The sequence below is a fragment of the Lasioglossum baleicum genome, chromosome 8 (assembly GCF_051020765.1).
Source record: "Lasioglossum baleicum chromosome 8, iyLasBale1, whole genome shotgun sequence".
NCBI classification, from domain to species: domain Eukaryota; kingdom Metazoa; phylum Arthropoda; class Insecta; order Hymenoptera; family Halictidae; genus Lasioglossum; species Lasioglossum baleicum.
The window spans coordinates 1,953,554-1,972,839 of record NC_134936.1 but is presented as its reverse complement, the minus strand read 5'-3'; the positions used below and the strand labels follow the sequence as shown (position 1 = coordinate 1,972,839).

The following is a 19,286-nucleotide window of genomic DNA, read 5'->3' as shown; positions in this document are numbered from 1 at the left end:
TCGAAAAAATTTCTTTTCACATCCTGTAGTGAACTAAGTGCTCTAGCTTCCGAAAAAAGTTTGAATCGTATAGTCCAATATTAAAAAGATTATCGCGTTTTTTAGAGCGTCCGAATATTAATGGCAGGAGTCACTGTACATTACCTTTGAGTGTTCTCCACAAAAAGAATCAAGAGGTATGCGATTGATGTATAGTATAAAATCGTACAGTTTGACATACAGAAGAGTGAGCGAAGAATTTCGGTGCCGCCGTGTACATTTGTAACAGAATGTGACGGAAGTGCTCCTTCTCCGTGTCAAAGGATTAACACTGGCGAGTTGTAATTACAAGAGCCACCTTGGGGAGCGAATGCTCTTTTCATCCGCAAGGAGCTCAAATGAAATCTCACCGTTGATTACGACGAATACGGCGCTCTTCTTTTCGCGTCCTGGCAAGAGGAAAATTAATTTCGCCGGTACGTCGTCATCCGAGCAACGCGACACAAAGAATCGCGGAATTTCAATAAGAGTCCAATTTTATTCTTGCGCGATGCACGCTGCGATTGGTTCAACGGTAACGAGACGACCGGTATCTTCGAATCAGCGAAGGAATATTGCATACTTCTCGACAGAGAATGTTTTCGCGAACCTTTCCCGCAATATAATGTTACAATTAGACAGCGGATTTTATTAATCTTTAGACGTTTCATTAATATTAACAATTTTATAAATATAAATTTTATTTTGTTCTTTTAATCGGAAATGAGACAATGTATCTAAAACTGTGGGTATTTATCTAAATACATAACACATCACTCAATAAGTCCCCGATCTGACACATATATGGTAACATTGTGGACAGACCCACGTGATCTCCGGGTAGTACTAACCTTCAAACAGTACGTGTCAAAATTTCATGGCATTCTGACCGTTAGTTTAGAGGTTACAGTCGTTTTAGTAACCCCAGTTTTGTAATTATCAAGACAATGGATAGAAAGGAATTTCGTGTGTTGATTAAACACTGTTTTTTGATGGGGAAAAATACTGTTGAAGCCAAACAGTAGCTTGATAAGCATTATGGGGACTCTGCACCAGGGAAATCAACTATTATTGACTGGTATGCTGAATTTAAACGCGGTCGTACAAGTACCGATGATGCTGAGCGCTCTGGTCGCCCAAAATCGGCAGTTGTCCCGGAAAACATAAAAAATGTCCACAAAATAGTTATAAAAGACCGTAAAATGGAGTTGCATGAGATAGCTGACACCTTGAAGATGTCAGAAGGTAGTGTCTTTACAATTTTACATGAAAATTTGGGCATGCGCAAGTTGCTTTCGAAGTGGGTGCCGCGTTTGCTCACACCGCACCGGTCCAGAAACAACAACGCGTCGACGATTCAGAGCGTGATGGAAGCAATGGTTAAATTGGACGAATTACGCTTTGAATTGCTTCCGCAACCACCGTACTCTCCAGATTTGGCCCCAGCGACTACTGGCTTTTTGCAGATATGAAAAAGATGCTCCAGGGCAAGAAATTTGGTTCAAATGAAGAAGTGATTGCCGAAACTGAGGCTTATTTTGAGAGCAAAGACAAATCGTTTTACATAAAGGGCATCGAAAAGTTAGAGGAGCGTTGGAATGAATGCATCACTCTTGAAGGAGAGTATGTTGATGAATAAAGTGGAATTTCTAAAAAAAAATTTGTTTTTCTTAGTTAGACCGGAGACTTTATGAGTGATGTGTTACTACGTTTAATCGTTCAGTCGTATAGGTACTGTTCGATTTCTTCAGATTCTCAATTTAACATTTAGCGCCAGGTCGATCGACAGCTGAGAAAAGAGTAATCTACAGTTGATGTAGAGGATCCCGAAGGACTCGAAGGACCTGAGGAAATAGTCTTCGACACGTGATCCCGGTTCGAAGGAAATGCGCCGCGGAAATCGTTTACTTGCTCTACTAGTTCGAGTAAACTGATGCAAATCCTCCCGAACTGCATAACGTTCTTCAGCTGGTCGACAGTGCGTGGATTGTGGATGAAATTTTTGGTTGAATTATTCAAGAGACGTGATCGACTGGTTGCTGCGCATTGCCTTTGAGAAATGAGCGCTGCTATTCATAGAATTTATTATAAACTGTGTCTATAACTTCACCTCGACTGTGTACTACTCACTGATTTACAAGTGAGTGTGTATTTATGAACAATATTTCTTACATTCAATCATTCAATATTTCTGTTTTTTCAAAATTACTATAACATATTTAATTTACAGACGCGATTCAAATAAATCTTGAAAAAGATCCAAACTAGGATCAAAACGTTGATTTTGTTTGACAATTAGCAAAGTTGCTTTATAATTCGTAATAAACGATTGAACCGTTGCGCCGAAAACATTTGAAAATTTATTATCACTGATTTACCTTTCAAAAGTCTGCAATATGTTTTTTAATGACCATGTTACACTGGAAAGGAGAGCTAATTTCTCTTTGAATTATAATCTACACTAAAGTTTATAAATTGATGAGAAATATCATTTTTAGAAGTCTGTTAAAAAGAGAAATTAAAATATATAATCCTGAAAGAATTCATTGGATTAATTCATTTGGTTATTAAACAATCTTTTAAGAAATTCTCACAAGTGTATCATAAACGTTTAAAATCTTTCGATTTGTTGTTAAAATATTGAATTTTTGTTTAACTACAATTCCAACAAACTTATACATGGAAATTTGCGGTCCACGACAAATTTTGTACTGTGTAATTGATCTACAATGATCTGCAGAATTCATGTTATTTTAGTCTTTAACAGAGTATTAACAGAATTTCCGCATCTGCAATTACACAGATGGCCAATCCATCTCCATGGAATATTTCCATAAAATCTGCCATGGTCCCTATGGAGCCGCGTTATTGAAACGAGTATCAGAAGGGATTATGATAGTCCGCGTAAGCGTGATCGGTCTTATCGGGGTCAGATGTGTCGCGAAACGGGAGCACAACACATAGCCTGAGAAATTTTTCTTCCGAACGCGACGTTAGCCGAACAGATTAATGAAGGAAGGGTGGGCGTGGATGATGAAGAATTCGTATAATCTCACGGGATATTCCCGCGATCGATACAGTATCTTCGCACCGTAACGATAGACGTTTCTCCGAGCGATTTATCTTTGATTTCTGACCAATCGAGCCGCCATACGGTTCGCTTCGAGCGTTATCCGACGAAAATGTAACGGGAAATTTTTCTCGTGATATATTAATTTCGCCCATTATCGTCCACTGAAGGTCGGTCTCTCTCGAAGAAAATTCGTTCGAGGAACTACAACGTTTGGAAAAATTGTACAAACTCTCAGTGATTAACCGAAGATATTTTTAAATTCTCCGTAAATTCAAATTGCTGAAGTAATTCATAAATATCTCGTGAATAGATGATCTTTATGAAAAGTAAACATTATCTGGTGACCTGATTCGCAGCAAACTGGAGTGAAATAGAAATTTAATTCGTTTTTTAATACGTTTAATAGGTTGAAAATAATGTAGCAGTATTTTTAAATTCGTTTAATCTTTTTACTGTTTTAAATTACACATAAATCCGCAGCCTACATATGAAACACCTGATGCTATTGTATTAATATTCATATTTGTAATATTCTGCAGGAATGATCACTTTTAGGGATGATGATTGTAAATTTTTGATGAAGGGAATATTAAGCCATTGATAGAATTGATAATTAAGCCATTCATTTACCTACATAATCGATTACTCCACGGATGAAACAATTTTAAAAATTGATTGAATAATACACACCTAATGTTTAAAATAGGTTTGGTCATTTAGTGGCATTAAGGAATCTGAAGAGGATTCCTTATAATTACTAAGGAAGTTTGCTTTAAACATAAAAGTTAAGTTGAATGCTGTAATAAAATTGAAAACAATTGCAACAGTATAGCATATTCCTATGTTCCGAGTATTGCAAGTATTTAAATTATTAATTCAATTATGTTTGCGCATTCCTATTCCATTTATCTAGCATAGATCACTATAAATGCTATAATAAAATTGAAATTCTTTTAAAATGCTGTATTTTAAATTGAAATTATTAACTCAGTTATATGTTCGCGCATTCCTATTCCATTTATCTAATCATTAGACTGCGGGTTTTTATGCATTTATGGCTTCTGAAAATCTCCAAAATAGGGTCAATACAAAATTCGACAGAATTTAGTACAATTTTGATATTTTTGAGAACTGCAAACGCTACTACCACTGGAAATAAGATTGTATTTTATTCCGCTTTCTCTTAAAACTCGTCTACAGAAATTGAATATTGCATAAACATCTGCAACCTACTAATCATACATCACCCAGAATCCACTGGGGCGACCACATGTCCGCCCCATTCTATTTGCCAAACCATAGACACCCCTATTCCATTTGCCCGGTTACAAACCACCCATATTATTCCACTTATCTAGCCATAAACCAAACCCATGCACTTGCCTCGGCAAACGTTGACCCCATTCTACTCGTCCGATTGTAGGCTGTTTCTATTCTACTTGTGTCATTGTAGATATTGTCCTAATTTTGCTTGTATGATCTCTGCCTATACAGATTACAGATTGTCTCAATTTTACTTGTACGATTATTGGCCAGGCTGATTCTACTTGCTTCACAATGCATCACACTTCTTCCACTTGTCTGACCATTAGTCGACCCTGTTCTACTTGTTCCCCATCCACATTCTGCTTGTCTGACCATACGTCACTCACGTTCCACTTGCATGACCATAGCACGAACATATTTCACTTGTCGAACTATAAATCGTTATTCTACATTTGTTTGGACACAGATGATTCCCAATACATACTATACATCACACTCATACTGACACATTTCTGCTCCAAGTTCTCGCATGATCGCTGGATTCTTTGACTTCTTATTTGAAACTTCTGACGAAGTTTGTATTTATTGTACTTATTTTATTATAAAATTTTGTTTTCATTTAAAAGAAATTACAGTTGTACTTATTGTTAGTGTATTCTGTCCGAAATCTTCGTAACGAGCCTGACGCAGTATTATATTGGGTTGGCAAATAAGTTCGTTCAGTTTTTGTGATTTATTCTACTCTCAAAAACCGAACGAACTTATTTGCCTACCCAATACAATATTGAGTAACTTTTGTATAGCAGATATAGTTAACGAAACTATAGAAACATTTCAGTAAAACATTGTCTCATTTGCATGGTGGGCAACAATTTTACCGATAAAAATAAACGAAAATGTATTCAGCACGAGCGAACGGAAGGGAACGAAGTTAAATAGCGTTACGGTTCTTTTACCACGTTTATTTGTTCAATGAAACAAAATATGAAAGCTTCATCGATTTTTATGGCAGCGTTTTTTAATTCCCTCCGTTGCGAATCTTCTATCTAAACCCATCAGATTTTCTGAATTCCCCCGATTGGTTAAAATGTTCATGCTACTTTTAAACGCACGTGCGCATCGAAAAAAAGAAGAAAGTATTTAACGTGCCGGGGCAGTCTGTAGTAGAACCACAGTATTTATCCAGCTAAATTTTCCTTCGCTCGTCCATCGGCTGGCTAACTGGCAGTCGACGCAACAGTGCAAGTTGAATTTTCCGCGAAAAATTTTTTCCCCGGCAGATATTATCGCGCATCTCTCCCCACGCCCCGTTCGGCAACGGTGTCGAGCAGTTTTTAATTAATTCGTCGCTTCTGCACGCCATGAGATTAATTTCACGTTCAAACACCGCTCGGGAAATTTATTATCATAAAACGTTTTACCTAGTCAAGGTACCGGACGCGCGTGTCATATTTTCACCGAGTAACTCGCGGTGAACAATTTAAACATCACCGGACGTAAACCGGTTCGCCGCGCCGATTCGTTTCGTCCTTCTGACTATCGTATAATTTACCTCGATTCGATTAAAAACGGCCAACGGACCAGATGAAAATTGTTTAAAGAAGAACGTACAGCAAATCCACCGGAAAATTCTACACTACTACAAAAATCGCGGGGAAATAAAATTACGGTTCACCGTTTTATTTACTGTGCAATCGAATTTCCGTCGACGAGCAATTGTCATTTCTTTTGTACCTTTTTAATGCTGTCTTTACAATGCAATATTTTATAAATTCATATTGGTATTAATAAAGCCAATTGTTTCAACTGTTAGTTTCGCAGCTCCAATTTTTCCACAACTGCAGTTTCTTTCGTTGATGAATTAATTACTGAATTTTCTACGTTGTCGTCTTGTGCAGCATTTACGTATTACAACTAATCTATATTTATGTGTATCCAAATAATATAATCCTGTAAAACTTAATATTTATTGTAAAACTGAATAGGTGCAATTGAAAGCAATAGATAGATTAAAAGAGATTAAAAGCTTCAACGTGTAGTTCAACATAGCTCGTTAAAATAGTTAATGCTACAAAACAATTTCTGTTTGACTTCTGTTCATTATGATCGGTGCAAACAATTTTTATTCTGCATACAAATCCGCAGTTCAATAATTATGGAACCATATTGAACTGCGGATTTTATGGACTTATTACAAAAATGGGTGAAAGCAATTTAAACCGGTAGAAGAATTAAATGAATACAACAACGTTTATACATTATTTTTACCTAGTTGAAATTATTCAAGAAAGAATGACCATTGTATTTGACATGTGTTTCATACAATCGATACTAAACAATTTTTATTTTGCATACAAATCCGCAGTTCAATAATTATATATCACGTGGAAAGAAGTTAATCATTCGAAAAGTCAATTCGGTGAGTCACCAATTACAGTTCTTTGAGAAATGCAAAGCCACGTGCCCAATAAACATAATCCGCGGAAACGCCGAAACGAGACGAGAATCGCTCGGTTCGTGTTAATAAATAATGAATAAAACATATTCCGGGGGATTTAGCAAATCTCACGTCGCAAAACAGCTGTTGTTTCGCGTGAAAATTGTAATCCGCGTTGAAACGAATGACGAAGTCGGTGCGCGATGATTAATTAGACGTATGCCGATAACTAACTCGCTATATGAAAAATACGTGATGCCGGTCATTTTCACTGCGTCCGCAGAAAACGTTTTCGCGATAAATTCGCATCGGCGCGGGCGAGGTGATCCGCATTGGTCCATTGTATTTGTCTGATTGTGAGCGAGATGGGCCGTCTTATTGGTTCGTAAATGGAGTGCGCGGTAGGTGGCGCGAGATTCACCGCGTTCGCGCATAACTAGAGGTGAAAAACAGAAAGCACCAGGAAGAGCGTTTACCGAGGATCGAGTTAGAAATTACGTTGAAACTTGATTTCAGTTGATATTAAAGCGCGACACAGCGTCGGAGAATCGCGGGACGCGCGTGTCCGCGAGATCGGATTATTGGCTTCCGATTAACGATCGGGAGTATTCGATTGATGGCGCTCGCGGCATTGCCAGAGGAAAAATCCGACGACTGACGCGACGCAAGGAAAGAATGCAACAACGTAACCATTTCAATGAAATCCGGCGAACAACCGGTTGCGGAGTTGTTCGGAATTGACTTGAGGGTCAGACATAAATGAGACACCCTGTCTAACATAAACGAAATATTATTTTCGTTGGATTCTACGTATCTGAGACTATTTTTCTACGTTGTTTGCAGGTATGAAAGCAACGTACTGTTTTCTTCTTTGTATTAGTTCCTTCTTATGTAAACCCGATATAGGGGCCTGAAAATAATTTATAATTTCCTCAAACAATGTTCCACTCGGTTTACAGCAATAATAAATAAATAAGTAAAATACTGTGCACATAAAAAGATTAATTGCACAGCTATCTGTTTCTGAGTTTACTCGAGTAGCGAGCGTTTCACCTCGGAGCGTGACGGATCAGACTCATTCACTGCTCAGCAATTGTATACGCGGTGCGCCTAAGTAAGTTCTCACTTCAATACATAAATAACACTGTCCAACAGCCAAAAAGTATTTCGATTCCCACTATGCGATTCTTGTAGAGTTTTCCGCGCTGATTCCGAATCTGGTTTTAATTTTTTCCCTATACGTCCAGTTTTTGAGAAAATGGAGTTTAAAAAAAAGACATATTTTTCAACTTTAAACAAATATTGCGATGTTATTATAAAAGATATTGAATTGTTCTTTACAGCAAAAGATTCTGTAGACTTTCCCGAATACAGTGATATCCAATATTAATACATTATGATTGTTTAAACATGTTTAAACAATGATTAAAGACGGAGATGCACCACTTTTGCACCAATTTTTGCGGATATTTTCGAATTTATCTCAAAAAATAAGGGTCCAGCGAAAAATTGAACTATACCACGCGAAAGAGCAGACTTTTATCTTGAGAAACCCCCCTGTGAAGTTTGCATGGTCGACGTTTTCTTCGAACCAGAAAGCAAAATATCTTCGCCCGACATGAGTTGTCACGAGTGGCGCTCACCACCAGAACGGTCGTTCGCCGCTCCGTATCCCGTCGCTGCGCCGCGATGTATCCCGTCCCGAGCGCCACTGGCGGAAACTCATGTCGGGCGAAGATATTTTGCTTTCTGGTTCGAAGAAAACGTCGACCATGCAAACTTCACAGGGGGGTTTCTCAAGATAAAAGTCTGCTCTTTCGCGTGGTATAGTTCAATTTTTCGCTGGACCCTTATTTTTTGAGATAAATTCGAAAATATCCGCAAAAATTGGTGCAAAAGTGGTGCATCTCCGTCTTTAATCATTGTTTAAACATGTTTAAACAATCATAATGTATTAATATTGGATATCACTGTATTCGGGAAAGTCTACAGAATCTTTTGCTGTAAAGAACAATTCAATATCTTTTATAATAACATCGCAATATTTGTTTAAAGTTGAAAAATATGTCTTTTTTTTAAACTCCATTTTCTCAAAAACTGGACGTATAGGGAAAAAATTAAAACCAGATTCGGAATCAGCGCGGAAAACTCTACAAGAATCGCATAGTGGGAATCGAAATACTTTTAAAAAGTTGAAATTTGTTGGACAGTGTAATTACAATAAAACGCTATCAAATGAAAGACAATGGTGGATTTTCACCGGAAAGAACGTGTGAGGGTTGCGTTTTATAAAACTGTGATTGTTTTTTGCTAACTGCAACGTTACAGTAAGGGGGAACCGAACATTCGGGGTTTCCGCAACAGTATTCCTTTGATTATAGAAACGATTTATCTGCGTTTTCAATTGACAACGCCCCCGGCCTTGCCAGAAGGATAATTTCGACGATCGACAGAATGAAAGAACAGAACCATTTCAATGAAACGTTACGATCTCCCGGCGAACAACCGATTTCGAGATTTTGCACAATCGAGGAAGATCTAAAATTCGCTTTTACGGTCTCGCGAGCCATCAACCATCGCTGCGTGCTCCGAAGAAGTCTTTAAAGTCTTCGCGGATGGAGAACCGTTTCGCGATCACAGTTCCCAGAGTAGGTTTCTTTTAATTCTTACAATTGAAACCGGTCCGCCAACAAGAACCCTTTCTCCGTTTTATTTTTTTCTCCTTGTTGCCTACGTGGTTTAAAGAAGTCGTAAATTCGCAGACTTCCGGGGTTTGCAGGATACCTCGAGAGACTTGGAAGAGGCTTTCAAGAGGAATGCTTAAAATGGTGTTATAAATATCATAATTATTTATAAAGTCATTAAGTTATGAATATATCATATAAGTCTTGTCATTTGTTATAGGCGTGACTTTATACTGAAAACAAAACTTTTGGAACATCCTGTAATTTATACACACTTGTAAATTGGTTTTCAAAAAATTCTTTTTCTGGAAGTGTATTATACCATAATATCCTTGAAAAAATTCAACTAAGGTGTTGAATTTAAATAAGGTGTAACGTACACGTTGAGCAAGGCTGTGCGCATTTTATTTTCTGATGAGTCATTTGTTGTATATTCCTAAGCTATCTACTTGTGTACATATATTACGAACAGTCTGGGTGAAGTTCAACGAATGCTCAAGCAAATCCACTAAGCGACGACACGTTTTTAGTGCGACATTTACCGCAGACCTGTGTAGTTCGATGCTAGTTTCTCTACCTTAAAACTTCGAACACTTTTCGCTCGAAACCGCATTCTTAAAGACTGTGATCATTTGATCACAGTATTAATTACTAGACTACCGGATCTTTATGCAAAATATGAAATGTTGTTCTTTTGTATCCTTCTTTTAATCATCTCTCTTGTCAAGATGAAATTATAATACCTTGATGTCCTTAAATGTTTTTAACGTGACCAATGGTGCTTATTTTATCAATATAACATTTTATTTAGAGAAAAGTTGCGGATACTTCAAAACAATTTGGTATACTTTCCTTACGAATTTATTTGCATATCTAATAGTTGACTATCTGGCATTCTGCCTTTACAAACGAAAGCTAAATGTTGCTAAAGAAGCACCGAATTTATTTGCATATCTAATAGTTGACTATCTGATATACTTACTTCATTGTCGAACGAAAGATAAATATCGCTAAAAAAGACACCGAATTCATTTGCACGTGTAATACATAGTTGACTTTTCAGCAAAGTGTCGCTACATTTTTCGTGGGTCGTTTTTCTGTCGGTTAGTTTAACTCCTTAAGCGCGCGCAGGCAGCTACTAAAACAATATTATTCTTTGTTCTTCCAGGTTGCCTCGATGCATCACGGATCCCTGATATCCGACGAAGCGGGGGAATGTTTGCCTGAATTAAGTGCCACGGATCTCTCCGACGGTGTCGTCGAACAAAAATGGCTAGACGCCTCGAAGAAGCCGCGGGAATCGATAAATCGCACTCGAGGATTCGTTGATTGTGTGTCCGCGATCCATCGTTGTCGCGAGCGTTCCGAGAAAAATTCGAGCGGATCGATGCCTCTCGAAAGTTGTTCGAGGAGATGAAGGGTCGTTGGTGTTACCGTCTTGGATGGTTGCGTACCGGTTCTGCGATCTTGGCTGACGTTTTTCCGTTAAATCGTTGTTTGGGATATTCGGCGGACGTCTCGAGTGGGACACGGCGCGCGAACCATATTCATGGGAATTGATCGAGGCTGGTATTATCATGTAAAACGACGGGCGGCCATGTAAATCTGGCCAATCGACGAGCCGAAGGAACGTTCCGCGCGATTGGCCACTACCATGAAGCAGAGATTGAGGCGGTACGATCGATTATATATATAAATGTACGACTCCCGCGGACCAGTGGATTCTCCGACGCACCTCGCCGAAAATGTTAATCGGCCGCTCGCGAATTGACGGTGAGTTTGCCGACTGCAATATTAAAATGTTGAATGATACAAGTACTTATAAAATCAGCAAATACCAATACACAGCCACGTTTGAGAAAGAGGCAAATTCTATTATTTCCAATTGGGTAAAGAAAAAACAGAAGAATCATTAGGTAAAAGATTAAAAACATACAATGGGTTACTACCCACAGCCTATGCACTACCTAAGACACATAAAGAAAATTTATCATGGTGAATTATTGTCTCGTCCATCGGCGGTCCCACTTGTAAACTTTCCAAATTTCTAGCAAACATTTTGTCCAAAATAATAGGGAAATCCCCTTATCATACAGTAGACAGCTGGCAGTTCGTTAAAGAAATTAGAACAATTGAAATTCCAGATGATTCATCAATGTTGGTATCCCTTGATGTAATATCTTTATTTACAAATGTACCAATTGTAGATTTAGCTTTACAGGTATTAGACTGTCGATGGGACGAAATAAAACAATATTCTAACATACAACATGACGAGTTTCGTCATGCTGTTAAGTTTGTATTGCAAGCAAATGTGTTCATTTTTAATGGTGTGTGCTACAAACACGTATTTGGGATAGCCATGGGATCTCCAATGTCCCCGGTTGTTGCAAATCTTGTAATGGAGAGATTAGAAGAGAATTCTATTTTAAAACTACCCTTTGAATTGGTATTGTATAAAAGGTATGTTGATGATATAATCACATGTATAAAACCGGAACAATTACAAATTTTGTTAGATACTTTCAACAGCTTCCATGAAAGATTACAGTTCACATATGAAATGGAAAGCAATTCAAGTCTAGGCTTTCTCGACGTGAGTGTCATTAAAACAGAAAATAGGCTAAAAACGAATTGGTTTCATAAAAGTAGTTGGTCAGGTAGATATGTAAATTTCTACTCATTTCATCCTTTGCAACATAAAGTTGGCTTAATTAAAGGTTTAATAGATAGAGCTATTTTACTCTCTGATCCTGAATTTCGACCCAACAATTTGCTGTTGATAAAAAATGTATTAAAGTGCAACGGTTACTCAGAAAACTTACTCGTCAAACATCATCAAAGAACGTATTTTTGAACTATACCATCCTCTTTTGGCTGAAAAACGGAAAGAGGATAGATTTAAAAGAACTGGTCGAATCAATTGGAAAAATACTGTTGTTATACCTTATGTCGAGAACATCTTCAATGACATAAAAAGGATCTTTCGAAGAGTAGGAATTCATACAATCTTCAGAATTCCACATTATCTTAAAACCTTATTTCCACCTGTTAAAGACAAGCTACCACATTTAGAAAGTTGCAATATTATATACTCAATACCTTGCTTGGGTTGTAGTCAAGTATACATTGGACAAACGTCCAGAAATATTTAAAAACTCGTGTCACAGAACACAAGCATAATATTTTCTTACCTCTACCACAACATACGGCTTTGACGAAACATTCACTTGAAATGGATCATAGATTTGATTTTAAGAACGTCAAAATTATTGACAAAGAACAAAATTTACATCAAAGGTTATTATTGGAAACTATTCATATGATTAAACATCACAGCGTTAACCTTAGGTACGAGACACCTAAGATACATGAATATTACGCAACATTACTGAACCAGTAATGGTCTATGATGAATTTTCCAATAAACTTTACTTTTGTCATAAACTGTTCTCTCACATACAATTAAATGTATGTAATTGATTCCAATAAAAGTGAAAGTTAATAATGATTTACCAACAAGGTATATTCGTAAGAGTGGATTTAAGAACATATTATGACTTTTCAAATTTTCCGCCTTACATCGATTGATATAACCTAGACCTATAACCGGTTTCAAATACGTTCGTACATCAGTATCTTGACAACAAGCATGTACGACGCACGCAACATACGTGTCGCACATTTATCATAAATTTATTTTCCCCAAAGCAAGTGAGTGTGTCTTTATATGAACAATTTTTCTTACAATCAATTATTCAATATTTTTGTTTTTTCCAAAATTACAACAACATATTTAATTTACAGACGCGACTCAAATAAATCTTGAAAAAGATCCAAACTGGGATCGAAACGTTGATTTTGTTTGACAATTAGCAAAGTTGCTTTATAATTCGTAATAAACGATCGAACCGTTGCGCCGAAAACATTAAAAAATTTATTAGCAATATTTACTATTACAACTGGGTAAAATGGTACTTTAACCCTTTGCACTCGGTTGTCCCCTCTGAGGCACCACTAAAACTTGCTGTACCATTATTCAAAATATTGTTTACACTATTAAATATATCGGTATTATCTAATCAATTATTAAACATTTAGTTATTGTATGAGGTACTATACCAATTTCATATCTACAAAATGTTAAAAATCACAAGGAATGAAAATATTCTTGATCGGAAAGAAAGTTTAATTTTGCAGTTAAAATAGCTCCGAGTGCAAAGGGTTAAATAGTAAACGGTAAATAATCCTATTTGTTGTAAAGTATGCGTACAACTTTTAAATAATCTGTACTACATTCGTTTATTTAACAGTTGTTATCGTGAGATCAGAAATTGATGAAAGTGGTTCAATGGTCTCATGTTTGCTTGTGTAATTATCATTTGCTGGATTATTATTATTGCTCTGTTCATTCATTAGTGATTTGGCCCATTTTTATCCGTTCGTAACCACCAAATATGTATTGTCAGAATTATATTCTGGAATGTAAGATCTTGGCAATGACATGCATCCTTCTCAAACAAATAACACGAATGGTATATCCAGCTTTCTAAATGTACCCGAAATATTTAAAATATTCATTTCCATGCCCTTTCGCGCATTATTATCTACTTTATTGAATTTGACGATGGATATGAACAATATCAAAGAGCGTTGTACGTAACAGCGTACAACGTCAGTGGTACAAGAAGAAATTAACAGGCGACGTTCCTGAAGGGTTAATTGCCGTGGTTCGCCGCGAAGTACGAGGCACATCCACAAAGTAAAGTCGAATTAACTGTAAAGCTGGCTCATTTAACACGTTGACTGCCGTGCCACCCACATTTACGCGACAAAATTATTTATCTGTACTTGAAAGTTAACCTTTGGCCTGATGAGTGCACCAAATTTTGTTAATCGCCTGCGAGGTACGAGAGGATTGAAAGAGCAATTAATTTCGCAATGTCTTTACATTTTCTCTTTGATTAAATAAATTACTCTGACTTTATCCAATCATTTTTAATTAAGCAAACTTGAAAAATATTTTTGCAGATATCTGAAAGTACTAAAAGAGACTAAAAGTTACTGAAAATGTCGATATCTATATAACATATTTAAATTTAATCCAAATTGGAAAACACAAAGCACCACTTTGCAAGTGATTATCTCAATTTTTCTTCTTTTAAACTTTGTACGTGTGTATTTAATATTAATTGGATTAGTTCATTTTGTCACAAATTATTAAAATTTGAGAATTACACCCTGGGTGGATAAAACAGAAAAACAAAAAGAATTTGTGGAGGGTTCCTTTAGCATCATCATTTTCGTGGAAAGCAGTCCAGAGGTCGAGAATAGTGGAAAAACATGTCTGTATCATGAGCTGGGCTCCTGCCATTGTCCTTGACAGCTGAAAATTTGTGTGGCTGGGCTTTATCGAAACGTGTTTACGCGAAATACGTTCCAACACGGTCGAGTCACGTAACTGGTACCGATAGTGGCGTCTTTTTAGTCAAAGACGGAACGAAATATCGAGGGAAAATGTTTAGCAGTGCGATAAGACCGAAACTTCGTATATTCTTACATTTTTTTCTTGCCCGCGTATAAATTCAACCACTCTAGATAAACTTCTTTCTCTTTCGCTGCACGAGAAGCGCAAGACGTTTACAAATTTCTTTCAAAACTCTCCATACACGGGAAACACGATCCATTTTTCAGGCAAGACATTTGTACAGACGTTAGATAACATTATGTTGTAAATAGAGTATTTGTAACTATAATTTATCAGCTGTACAGTGCTGACTCTTTGTTTTTACGAACATTATAGAAAATTACAGTCTTTGTACGTCTTATGGACGTTGATTAACTCGGCAGTTAACATCAGGCGAATTCTGAACAAATAACTTTTATCTGAAAACGTAAATAAATAAAATATGAAATTATGAAATTTATTATACTGCCAGGAGGTTCGTAAAGTTGTTCGCTTATCACTACTTTTTGTATTACAATGAAAAGATTTTTATTTATTTCTGCGTATTCCTATATCTTTTCAGTTTATTTATCGATTTTTCTAAGAAAACGAAGATTTTATTTTTCTTGTATTGTCACAGGTGATTGAGTTTATTTTTTGCTCTAATCGAACTTTTTTAGTCGAAATAAAGGGTCTAGCCGGATAAGCATGGGCCAGCGGCCCCCGCTCCGATTTTCCTGATTCCTGTCTTAAAACGTCGCTTTATGTCTAAAAAAACATTGTGTAAAATTTCAAATGTCTACCCCTACCGATAGGGGTGATATTGAGGTAAACTCCCCCGCACTTAAATGCAATTTTCTCTAAAACGAGAAAAGATATCGACATGGGATAAACGGCAAATAAAAGATATAGATACACTCTATATTCGAGATTTTTTTCAGAATTTTTTGCTAATTATTTATAGTTGAAAATAATTAATTAATTTTTTGGGAATTTTTTTCACTACCTTCCCCTAGGTTGACACCTACCAAAAAATTCTAAAATATTGTTATGATTCTAACCTATTTTGTAAAAAATTTTCAAAAGTGTCCGTTTGGTGGAACAGTGTCAAAAAAAATAAAGTATGCCGGCGAACGCTCGGTTTGATCAGTAACGGCGCAGCGGCCGAGTCCCCTTGCGGTGGCTAGTGACGGGAGCGAGCGGGAAGTCGGCGCTTGTACGGGAAAGCTGATACATGTAAAAATGCGACTAAATCTTCTAATATATGATTACAGTTGGAATTCTAAACAATTATATTCTAGGAAATAGCTTACATTGATGCAGAAAAATACGTGTGAAGCTAGTTTGTTGGAGTCAAGTAATAGAAAGAAGAAGCTTCTCACAAGTATGTTGTATGGTCACGGTGTTAGAGGCTCTGCTCGATGCTACGGAGGGCTCGAGTTCGAATCCTCCTCAACTCAACTTTTTTCTCTTCTTGTTTTTTTTCTTTTTTTTATATGTATTTATAAACTAAACGATTTTTATTCTTTGCACTTCAATATTGTATATGATAAAATTACAAACATAATTATTAATTTGTAATTATCATATAGATTAAAATGTTTTACATGTTTCTAATTTTGCGGAAATATAAATCTAGTTTTTATTATTTACGCCCATATAATGGGTTTATTTTTTTTCTTTTTACTCCTCATTACTTTACTATAATGCAATATGCTCCTTTGTATTTCTGCGCTCAAATTCTGAACACTGTGAAATAATAATATCTTGCGCGTGTACTAAGACCGCGAAGGGATGATTGCGTAACAACAATAATTTTTTCTTTTATTATTGCAATCCAGCCGATGACTGGAACCGCACTCATTCTGATCGTGTTTGACCAAACGAATGACGTGTGGCCAGATAACATTGTAACGTCGACTAGCGATCAAGGAATATGCCGACTTTGCGGCATGTTCAAAGACGGCTTGCCGCGAAATGCGCGAAACGCGAGAACTCATTCGACTGTTACGTTACCAGTATTGTTCGAAGACCAGGAGAGCTAACTGTTCTGTCATACGCAGTATGACATGTAAAACATTTTAATCTATATGATAATTACAAATTAATAATTATGTTTGTAATTTTATCATATACAATATTGAAGTGCAAAGAATAAAAATCGTTTAGTTTATAAATACATATAAAAAAAAGAAAAAAAACAAGAAGAGAAAAAAGTTGAGTTGAGGAGGATTCGAACTCGAGCCCTCCGTAGCATCGAGCAGAGCCTCTAACACCGTGACCATACAACATACTTGTGAGAAGCTTCTTCTTTCTATTACTTGACTCCAACAAACTAGCTTTACACGTATTTTTCTGCATCAATGTAAGCTATTTCCTAGAATATAATTGTTTAGAATTCCAACTGTAATCATATATTAGAAGATTTAGTCGCATTTTTACATGTATCAGCTTTCCCGTACAAGCGCCGACTTCCCGCTCGCTCCCGTCACTAGCCACCGCAAGGGGACTCGGCCGCTGCGCCGTTACTGATCAAACCGAGCGTTCGCCGGCATACTTTATTTTTTTTGACACTGTTCCACCAAACGGACACTTTTGAAAATTTTTTACAAAATAGGTTAGAATCATAACAATATTTTAGAATTTTTTGGTAGGTGTCAACCCAGGGGAAGGTAGTGAAAAAAATTCCCAAAAAATTAATTAATTATTTTCAACTATAAATAATTAGCAAAAAATTCTGAAAAAAATCTCGAATATAGAGTGTATCTATATCTTTTATTTGCCGTTTATCCCATGTCGATATCTTTTCTCGTTTTAGAGAAAATTGCATTTAAGTGCGGGGGAGTTTACCTCAATATCACCCCTATCGGTAGGGGTAGACATTTGAAATTTTACACAATGTTTTTTTAGACATAAAGCGACGTTTTAAGACAGGAATCAGGAAAATCGGAGCGGGGGCCGCTGGCCCATGCTTATCCGGCTAGACCCTTTCACTTCAATCTACACATTATTCCAAACGCTGTACAAGCTTATTCGTTATGTTGCCATAAAGACGGTTAGTGTGATAAATAAACAGCGGATATTAAAAGTTTCAAAAAATGCTAGAGCATTAAATTCAACAGAATTTAGTACGATTTTTATTTATTATGGATCTACAAATGCTATTGCCAATGAAAATAGAATTTTATTTGGTACCACTTTCTTAAAATGTCTCTACAAAAATTGGAAATTGCATAAACATCCGCAGTCTAGTGATAAATAAACAGCGGATATTATGCATACCCGTACAAACAGTAGATAAAGGAAAGAGATCTATCCAGAAATTTGTTTCGTTTTGCATGTTTCGCAATCTGCATACGCTTTGCATATTTATGATCAACAGTATAGACAAGAATATATTGCATATGTTGTTTGTCGCCCGTATGCCGAATATCTGTCTTTCGAATTATTAATTTTGTCTAACACTAAATCCATATATCACATGTAATAATTCATAACAGTAATGATGCGCAGTGAATGCTAATCATAGATCATGCGAAATCATGTTGTTGTAATTTCGAATTGAGCGGTAGATGGGACAGTTTGTGTTTGGAATTCGAATAGTTCAGTTCGACAATCTCGTCGAACAAAATTCATGTGAAATAGTGAATAGGTTAGTTGCAAGTTTAAATAATGTATTTATCATTGATTGTAATATGTACATAGTAGTATAATGAAGCATTTTTCAATTCTTTCAAAAGGTACATACGTTTAAATATTTATTGCAATAATGCACAGTTTTAAGCCCATTTGCTAAGTTGCATTTGCAAGTTTAAATAATATAATTAATATAATATGCACATAGTATAGTGTAATCAAGCATTTTTTAATTCTTTTAAGAGGTACTTACGTTGTAAATATTTATTGCAATAATGCACAGTTTTAAGCCCATTTGCAAGTTTAAATAACATATTTATAATTAATATTTTTGAAAGGTACATACAGTCAGCGGCAATATTAAGTGGACACCCTTAAAAATCGCATAACTTTTCGAAAATTGGTCTAAAGGTCTTGAATTTTTTTAAGATGTTAGACCGGCTAGTTCGCTAGAGAATAAGTAAACAAAAATTTATTAACATTGCAATTGGTAGGAATCATACAAAATTTAAAAAATGATGTCTTGTCAACTTTTTTATGTGGGCCTGTAACGATAATTTAAAAAATGCGTTTTATAGATTTCGGTAATTTATATGCATACGGAAAATTTCATCGAAATCGGTCAACATTGCAATGAGCTACATACGTTTAAAGATGAGAGCTTAAGGGTGAAAGTCGCAGATTTTCAGCCTTGCCAGGGCATTTCGCCCTTACGTGATCATCTTT

General features: G+C 36.3%; 1 protein-coding gene across 5 annotated transcripts in view; it reads left to right on the top strand.

Annotated features, from left to right (window-relative positions):
- 5-ht7 (5-hydroxytryptamine receptor 7) overlaps positions 1 to 19,286 on the top strand; it is a 364,419-nt gene that overhangs the window by 102,048 nt on the left and 243,085 nt on the right. For 3 of the 5 annotated variants that reach the window (XM_076428829.1, XM_076428827.1, XM_076428824.1), the window contains exon 2: positions 10,647 to 11,251. The gene's annotated coding sequence lies outside the window, so the exon portion shown is untranslated. Of the gene's footprint in view, positions 1 to 9,966; positions 10,582 to 10,646; positions 11,252 to 19,286 lie in introns of those variants that run through there. The other 2 variants (XM_076428826.1, XM_076428825.1) reach the window with 2 other exon arrangements.